The sequence below is a fragment of the Gigantopelta aegis genome, chromosome 3, assembly GCF_016097555.1.
Source record: "Gigantopelta aegis isolate Gae_Host chromosome 3, Gae_host_genome, whole genome shotgun sequence".
In the NCBI taxonomy this organism is placed as follows: domain Eukaryota; kingdom Metazoa; phylum Mollusca; class Gastropoda; order Neomphalida; family Peltospiridae; genus Gigantopelta; species Gigantopelta aegis.
The window spans coordinates 84,868,148-84,876,953 of NC_054701.1; the positions used below are offsets into that span (position 1 = coordinate 84,868,148).

Here is an 8,806-nt window from a genome sequence, read left to right on the forward strand (position 1 = left end):
ACCTGTACTTGACCTTCTGTAACTTTTTAACATTTGACCTTCAGGACATGACAGCTGATCATCCAGAAAAAAAGGAAAGGATACTAGGGTATATGTAATGGAGAATAGAGTTAACTGTCGATTCTTGAAAAATAACCCACGAGCCCCGACAAGAATCGACAGTTAATGGTACCATGTATTCTCCTACTTAATCCATTATTCATTAAAATTTTTTACCTGACTGCCAAATTAACTTCTATTTGATCTTTTTTAATGAAAATATTGGTTAAAACGGCAAAGAATATTTACAAAACTAATAACCCAAAACAGTAGGATCCTTTTAGACCTAACCTGAACGATTCGGTCAAGAAAACCTCAGCAGTAGATAGCTGGCATTAAGCGTGATGCACGAGCTAACTGTGTAACCTATTATTTCTGATTTAGTTTCCGACAATCTTCGTTGTGTTCCGCCAGAATACATTACTATCACTAGTATCAGGTTTATATGGCTTAAATTACATGTTCATTTGATGTTGTAGATGCTTGGCCCCGTGGGCTAATGTGTTGTACTTGTTTACAATGTACAAGTTCGGTCGGTAGTGGGTTTGAAACTCATAAAAAGTTCAAATTGCATTGTTTCACAGGTGTTGATTTCTTGAAAAACAATCTACACCTACACATGTAGAACAATAATGTGAAGTCACAGGTATGGATTAAGTAGTTGTGTTACATAGTGCATTATGACACTTCATCTTAAGTCGCTTGACTGACAAAAAATAGAAGAAAAGAAAGTTTTCTTTAATGACACACACTCAACTTATTTTAATTATTGTTAAATGATGTTGAACATATATACATATAGTTAATAACCATACATTCTGTACGTCCAAACATGAATGGCACGGAAAAATCCCAGTTTCTGTATTAAAAAATCCCTCTATATATATACTGAACAAAAAAAGAAACTTCCGATTTGTACATATAGTATTTGTTGTGTTAAAGAATTCATTGTGTAATGAAATTATATAGGTAGTATTAGCTGTGAGCTGTATTATCAGGATTCATGAATTTTATCGATTATTTTTGCACTGTTAATTGTCGACAACGTGAAATTCAATTTGCACGTGCATGCATGGTTCGACATGTCCCGTGTATAGTATTCGGTCAATTTGTTTTACCTGTCTTACTGACATTGTTGCCAAGTGAACGAAAACGCTTCAAAATTTGTAAAAAAAATAGTTTTTTTTACATTGTAGCATTCTTAATATGCCAAGAATACCCAATAATTTACGCGAACGGGCGATTGGCATGCTTGATGCTGGCATGTCGACAGAAGACGTTGCAAGGCATGTTGTGAGTTCTAGTCGAGCGATACGAAATCTTCGAACGACAGGAAGCACCAACGACTTGCCACGTCGTGGACGTCCGCGTGTTACAACGTGTGGTCAAGACCGCTATATCATGAACACGCATTTGCACAATCGATTCTAAACTGCCACTGCTACTTCTGCTAACACACCTGGGCTTCACAATAACCGAATCAGTGGGCAAACTGTTTGTAATCGTCTGCGGGAGAACAGTTTACATGCACGACGTCCTTACGTCGGATGCGTCTTAACGCAACGTCATCGTCTAAATCGTCTTAATTGGGCACGTGTACACACTCGTTGGATACGGCGACGCTGGAATACCGTTCTTTTTTCGGATGAATCCAGATTTTCTTTACGTGGTGATGGCAGGGTGCGCGTCTACTGTAGGAGAAATGAACGCTATGCTAACTGTTGTGTTCTTGAACGAGATCGTTTCGGGGGTGGGGGTTGTGTCATGGTCTGGGCAGCCATTGCCCATGGTTATCGTTCACCACTAGTCGTCATTGATGGCAATTTAAATGCTCAACGTTACCGCGATGACATTCTCGCTCATCACGTCATTCCTGTTCCATAACAACGCCAACATCTCGATTTTTCAGCATGATAATGCCACCTCTCATACAGCTAGAGACACTGTACATTTTCTTAGGGTAAATAACATTGATTTCATTGATGACTGGCCCGCTAAAAGTCTCAACCCCATCGAGCATGTCTGGGATAGTCTGGACAGACGATTGAGGCGTCATCCCAACCCACCCGCTAACGTCAACGAACTTCGTCAAGCGCTCATTCAGGAATGGAACAATATTCCACAGGCAGAAATCAACACTTTAGTCAATTCTATGCGCCTGCGATGCACTGCAGTGGTCAATTCAAGAGGTGGTCATACCCGTTATTAAGTGGGTGGGTTTTGTTTTAACCCGTACCACACTTGGTCAAAATTTCTCCCAGTTTCTGTTAACCTATGGCCATGATTTTTGCACCAAACGATGCATCATGGAACACTCTTTAAACGCATATATAACAATTATTCCCCCGGTTTGTTTTCATCAAGTTATGTTCAAGCAAAGTTAGCAGAAGTTTCTTATTGTATTCAGTATATGTATATATACATAAATATATCTACAGGTTCTAATACATTAATTTAACAGTGATGTACTCGAGGCATAAAATTTGGCACGAACGATTTTGTCATTCGTCTGTCAGTTATGCAAAACCAATATCAATATAAACGATGGATCATTCGTGCAAAAGCTGTATTTATTCGTCATAAAATGTATTTTAAAAAAATAAGTTTTTGGAAGAAAATAAGCCTACATGGCCGGTGTGAGAAAGATACAATGTAACCGTTTGAAATCAGCATCGCAATCGATACAAAGTCTGCACTGTGGTAATACAAAATCGGAGCTGTGTTTAGAAGTCTCGAAAAAAATTAGTAACCTAGTTGCGCGTTCCCTCTGATCATTTCACTACGTGCATAAAATCATATTATGCTGTTCGGAAATTAAAGGGACTGTCCTGAGTTTCAGCCAAGGCAAGAGTTGTGTCCCCCTTCCCCAACAAAATAATCATGTATCCTGCTTTTTTCTTGATTTTTTAACACTATTTTACCTTAAACATGTTTTAAATGTAAAATACTACACGCATAAAATCATTCAGGATTTCCTATAACTTAATTATTTCAAATTTCGTTTAGCGGGTTGAAGAAAAATAAATTGCAGTGTACAAAATTTGGCACAAACGATTTTATCATTCATCTGTAGGTTATGCAAAACCAATTGAATATCAACATAGACGAATCGTTTGTGCAAAAGCTGTAATCACTCATCAGAAAATCCAAACAAACGTGTGTTGGCTAATATCATCAATGTTTTAGAAAACTGCGTGCACTGCGAAATCCCTGACCTTAGTGTACATCATATGTGCTTGATGGTAATGTTCTAACCAGCTTTTTCTCCGTCATTCAACGTGTCCAGCTATTTCCTTCATGACACTGTCTACTTTCGTTACAAGACGCTACCTGCATTAGCACTCCCATCAACATTTTTACAATTTACGAAAGTTTGCTGAAATTCTCAGTCCTGACGTCACGATATTCAATGTTTGAAGTACGTCACAGAACCTTTATGGGTAGTTTCTTAAAATATTATATTATATACTGCTACCGTTAGATTGATTTAGTTTAAAGACAAATCGTTTGTGCAAAAGCTGTAATCACTCATCAGAAAATCCAAACAAACGTGTTGGCTAATATCATCAATGTTTTAGAAAACTGCGTGCACCGTTAGATTGATTTAGTTTAAAACCCATTTTGCCTGTTATGAGTATGTAATTTGTATTACGAACATTCGCCGCGGTGTGCGAGATCTCGTGCCACCGTCGCGGGAAAATCGTGTTCTCGTTAATATGAATAGCATTTTACAGAATTTCTAATTTCCAGTGAATCCAAATTGACGTTAATAAATGTTTATTCAATTATATCGAGGTTTTAAAATATCATCTACAGATCAATATTATACTTGTTCAAGCCTACATTAAAATTGGTTAAATATTAACCAAAAAATCTTCCCCAAAAGAGGTCAAAAATTTGTTGGACATGGGTCGATTTTCATGGGTCTGTCGGGTTAGGGCAAACAATCCTAATTTTTAATTTCGCCTGGTAGCTTTTAAGTTAGTCCTAGCACACAAAAAGTATATTTTGGATTTTTCGTATTTATGATAGGAGAAAAGCTACGAAAATCGATCATCTTAGATTCTAGTTAGAATATTGTTGCCTAATCGTTCGCCTAAACACTAAAACCACACAAACGACATATTGGTTGTCTGAAAAATTCAAATTTTATGCCCTGATGTACTGCAATATTCATGCTATTTTTACCAGTCTCATCAGACATGCAACCCTGGTGAAATACATGTATTCTGGACAAATACCTGGACAATCAGCAAGGGAACCCATTACTGTCATTCCACTGGCTACAGGGCACAATATTTCACCAGAACTATTGTTCTGTTCGCATGTCGGTTATGCAACTTTAAAATCACGAGACCTGGTTATGTGGTGAACAATTACATTTTAAAATTAAAAGTACCATATATCAGTAATGAAAGAGAAAATCAGTTTGTTTTTAAATACATTTGAACCACCAAAGTAGCACAGAACCGTAGCTCAAGTGTTTTAGGATTAGGTAGACCTAACTCTTCAGTTACGAGAACTATATTCACATAACCGAACAATTGGTTATCTCAGTAAAACACACGTGAACTGACTTCCAGTTACCTAACATTTTGAAATATTGTCCCCTGTGGCAACCTTTTCCAATCGGCGATAAGTGATCATATATATATATATGGGCTATTTTCACAAAAAGGGGCAAATAACAAATAAAATGTTTGTCTTTAATAGTAAAATCTAAAGCAGATAATAGATATGTTCAGTGGTGCATAATTTCAAGTAGCAAAACTAGAGAGGTATAATTTTTTTTAAATGTACATTAAAATATTTTTGTGGTTCTGTTTTCACCTTTAATTGTAAGGTATAATATATAGTAAACAACTGTCTTTACAGTTAATTTATTAATATCAAAGACAAAAATTAAGAATGGTAAATACTTTTATAAAATGTATATCTAGATATCTATAATTATTACTATTACAGGCATATGTAAGATGTAATGCTTAACTGGATAATTGTAAAAAAAAGTGTCAAATCTGTCTTTTCCATTAGTCAACATAGATAATGGTAAAGACAAAAATTAAAACAGTAAAGACACACAACATAGTATTTGTGCCATCTGCAATGTACTTCAGTAATACAATCATGCAAATGACTTTTAAAAATAGATTTACTGAATAAAAAAATATAAATGATGGTTTTTTCATGCTTCCAGGATACTTATTCTGGGCTTCTAGAGTTTATACAAAATCCACTAGCCATGGTATCGGTGATTTTATTTTAATTTATTGGCCACGATTCAAAATTCACTAGCCCTACATTACTTTAAGTTAATACAATTTTACTAAATAATAGTAATAATTGGATATGTCACCTAAAGTGGGAGATAGAGTTTAAAAACACTAACATTTGGGGGTGAGGGCAGGATATTCAAATTTACAAAACAGACTTAACTAACATTTGACTCAAAAAAAGAGGAAAAAAAGAGAAAGAAATGTTTTATTTAACGACGCGCTCAACACATTTTATTTAAGGTTATATAGCACAAACCATGGCCTTTGTTGAACCAGTTATGGATCACTGGTCGGTGCAAGTGGTATACACCTACCCATTGAGTCTTGCGGAGCACTCACTCAGGGTTTGGAGTCGGTATCTGGATTAAAAATCCCATGCCTCGACTGGGATCCGAACTCAGTACCTACCAGCCTGTTGACCGATGGCCTAACCACGACGCCACTTGACCAAAAAACAATTCACTAGCCATCGGGCATGGCAATAGTTGTTAGCCCTAGTGCTATTTGCTGGATCAGAGAACATTTTGTTCAGTACCGTGCTGCGATTCGCTACACAATTTAAAAACATAAAACAGTAGTTGCTAATCAATTTTCGAGGGTTGGACGTAGCCATGTGGTAAAGCTCTCGCTTGATGCAGTCGATCTGGAATTGATTCCCGTTGGTTAGGCTATTTCTCGTTCCAGCCAGAACACCACGACTGGTATATCAAAGGCTGTGGTATGTTCTATCCTGTCTGTGGGATGGTGCATATAAAAGATCCCTTGCTGCTAATCAAAAAGAGTAACCCATGAAGTGGCGACAGCAGGTTTCCTCTCTCAATATCTATGTGGTCCTTAACCATATGTTTGATATCATATAACCGTAAATAAAATGTGTTGAGTGCACCGTTAAATAAAACATTTCCTTCCTTCTTCCTAATAAATTTTCAGTTGACTAGAAATATCGCTAATCAAGATTTTCAAAACAAAATGTTCCCTGTGGATAACTTTCAAACTAATCAAATTTTTGGTTCTTTTTGTAGATAATATAACGGTAAAGACAATAAAATGAAAAATAAAAGGTGCAACTTAAAGTTGTATGCGCCACACACGCCTAAGAAAGCAATATTTTTGTAATTAATTTTGTTATTCAGCGAAAAACAAACAATGCTAGATTTAGCCATAAAAAGGTTTATGATGTCACATTTTGGGATGTAAACACAGGTCATTAACCCACTGTTTGCGTTTTAAACAATAATTATTACAGCCACATTTGTCGTTTTGGAATTTGTAATATATTTGTTTATTAACCATATGGGCTTAAATATACACTGTTGTTTGCTATGACTGAACTTCACTTTCATCCATTTAATGTTTCCATTCATGAGTCAGATTCCACATACATTATGGGGAATTTTTATATTAAAAACCAGTTAAAAGTGACAATGGGTAATAAAGAGAATAACCAACTCGCTATGAGGAGTTACAAAGTATTTGTCCCTCATGTATGACTGTTGTATAACCTTTGCCAAAGGACAAATAATGTGTAATTCATCATAGCTTGTTAGTTATTCTGTAAATCTTTTAACTGATTGTTTTTTGTTAGGAGATATGGTAATATTAGTTAAAACTGGAAAAATATTCATTTAGATAATAAATTAAAGGGTAAAGTAAAGTTTGTTTTATTTAACAACGCCACTAGAGCACATTGATTTTTTATCTTATCATCGGCTATTGGACGTCAAACATATGGTCATTCTGACACTATCTTACCAGTTTGAAAAGCATTTTATTTATTTGTGTTCAATTTTGAAGGATCAAAATTAATGTCCTCTTATTTTAGCAGCTGGAAATTTTGCAAAATGTATTATTAGGTGGTATTTCAACCCCTGTAATTGCCCACGGCAATCCCGTGGAGTTTTTCCCATTCTCCACGGCACGTTTTTTTTCCTTATGGACTATATTAGATTTGTTTTTCAGGGCATGTTTCTTTGCCATGGACATTTTCTTAATTGCAGGGGTTTTATTTTTAACTAATTATTTCTAATATTCACATAAAAAGACAACCCTTAAGAAAAAAAAAATGAACCACTTATTTATTTCATGATGGAACCTGGGATATAAATTTACCATATTTTTTGTTGTTGTAATTTAATAGTACTGTTAATATTATATTTTTTAAAAATACAATATTAGTTTACCAAAACAAATGCTCAGCAATATATTTTTCATTTAGCGATATAAATAATGCCAGAAAATGTCCTCAGTTGACTATTCATCTCTATTGAGCCCACCTTGAGGTCAATATTCTATTCAAATAACTAGAGACTGGAAAGCTTTCTGTACATCACTACATGTATCTAAGGCCAAAAATACCCGGTTTCTATGAATATTTAACTCTATTAGTATGACATTTTATTATTCTACAGTTAAAAACTAAAATTTCAACCATTATAATTCAGCTATCCTACATATTTTGACAGCTAGCTGACCAGGAAGTTGCTACACACTTTGACCGCTACCCTCATTTACATAAAGTATGCAGGCAACCCACTACTGCGCGACACATCATGCTAAAGGACAAAGGTCGAAGAAATCGATAAATGTTTTCCACAAATATGTGAACAATTAAGATGTACTGGACGGGTAGTTATGTTAAGCACTTGAAACATGAATGTTTAATTCACATTCCGCAAAGAATTGGCCGTGACAAACGCCACAAATGGTGATAAAATGCGCGAAGCGATGACCGTGTCAATGATATACAAACACCCAAAGGTCATGCACCCAACCCATGTGGGTGATAGCCACAAGGTTATGTTTACACCATAGCACGCGCTTCTTAGTAAGCTGTCATTCTCATCTGAAATTGAACATTAGGACATCTGTACCAACAAAAAAGTAGTTTTTACACAACGCTTGTACATGTCGCTATTTCGTCTTGTGTTATTTTTTTCTAGTACTGTCGCAAACAAAACCTTGCGAAATGGCGGCGAGACGGATATATTTTCCACAACATTCACAGACATTTGCACCGTCTGGCGCTTGTATACATCATTGATTAGTATAAAATCTACAAGGTATGAAACATATTGCCGTTAACTCTTACCAGATGGTATCTCCTTGTCAAAAATATGGTAATAGACGAGATTTGAAACAAAATTAAGTCTCCGTCCTGGCAGACAGGAATAAAGGTCAGAGGTTGTGACCCTACAGGGAGACGCAGAACATACGAAGCACCGATTGGCTATAGATTACGTCAATAGAGAAAATCTCGCAAATATGCGCGAGCTTTTACGCGATTTGGATTAACTATAATATGTAATGCAATATATCGTATACCATGTGTGTGTGTGTGTGTGTGGGGGGGGGGGGGGGGGTTCCAATAAGAAACGTATGAAAGATAAACAATCATAGTTCAAACATAGGCACTAAAATTAGTAACAGCATTGAATTAACAAAAATATATACTCAATATAGGGTCAACTCAAACAAGAGCCTTAGGCTAATGT

At 35.8% G+C, this 8,806-nt stretch overlaps 1 protein-coding gene across 5 annotated transcripts in view; it reads right to left on the reverse strand.

The window, feature by feature from the left end:
- Nucleotides 1-8,499, reverse strand: part of LOC121369218 (orphan steroid hormone receptor 2-like) — a 42,476-nt gene extending 33,977 nt beyond the window's left edge. For all 5 annotated transcript variants that reach the window (XM_041494155.1, XM_041494154.1, XM_041494152.1 and 2 more), the window contains exon 1: nucleotides 8,404-8,499. The gene's annotated coding sequence lies outside the window, so the exon portion shown is untranslated. The remainder of the gene's footprint in view (nucleotides 1-8,403) is intronic.
- Between the last annotated feature and the right edge of the window lie 307 nt (nucleotides 8,500-8,806).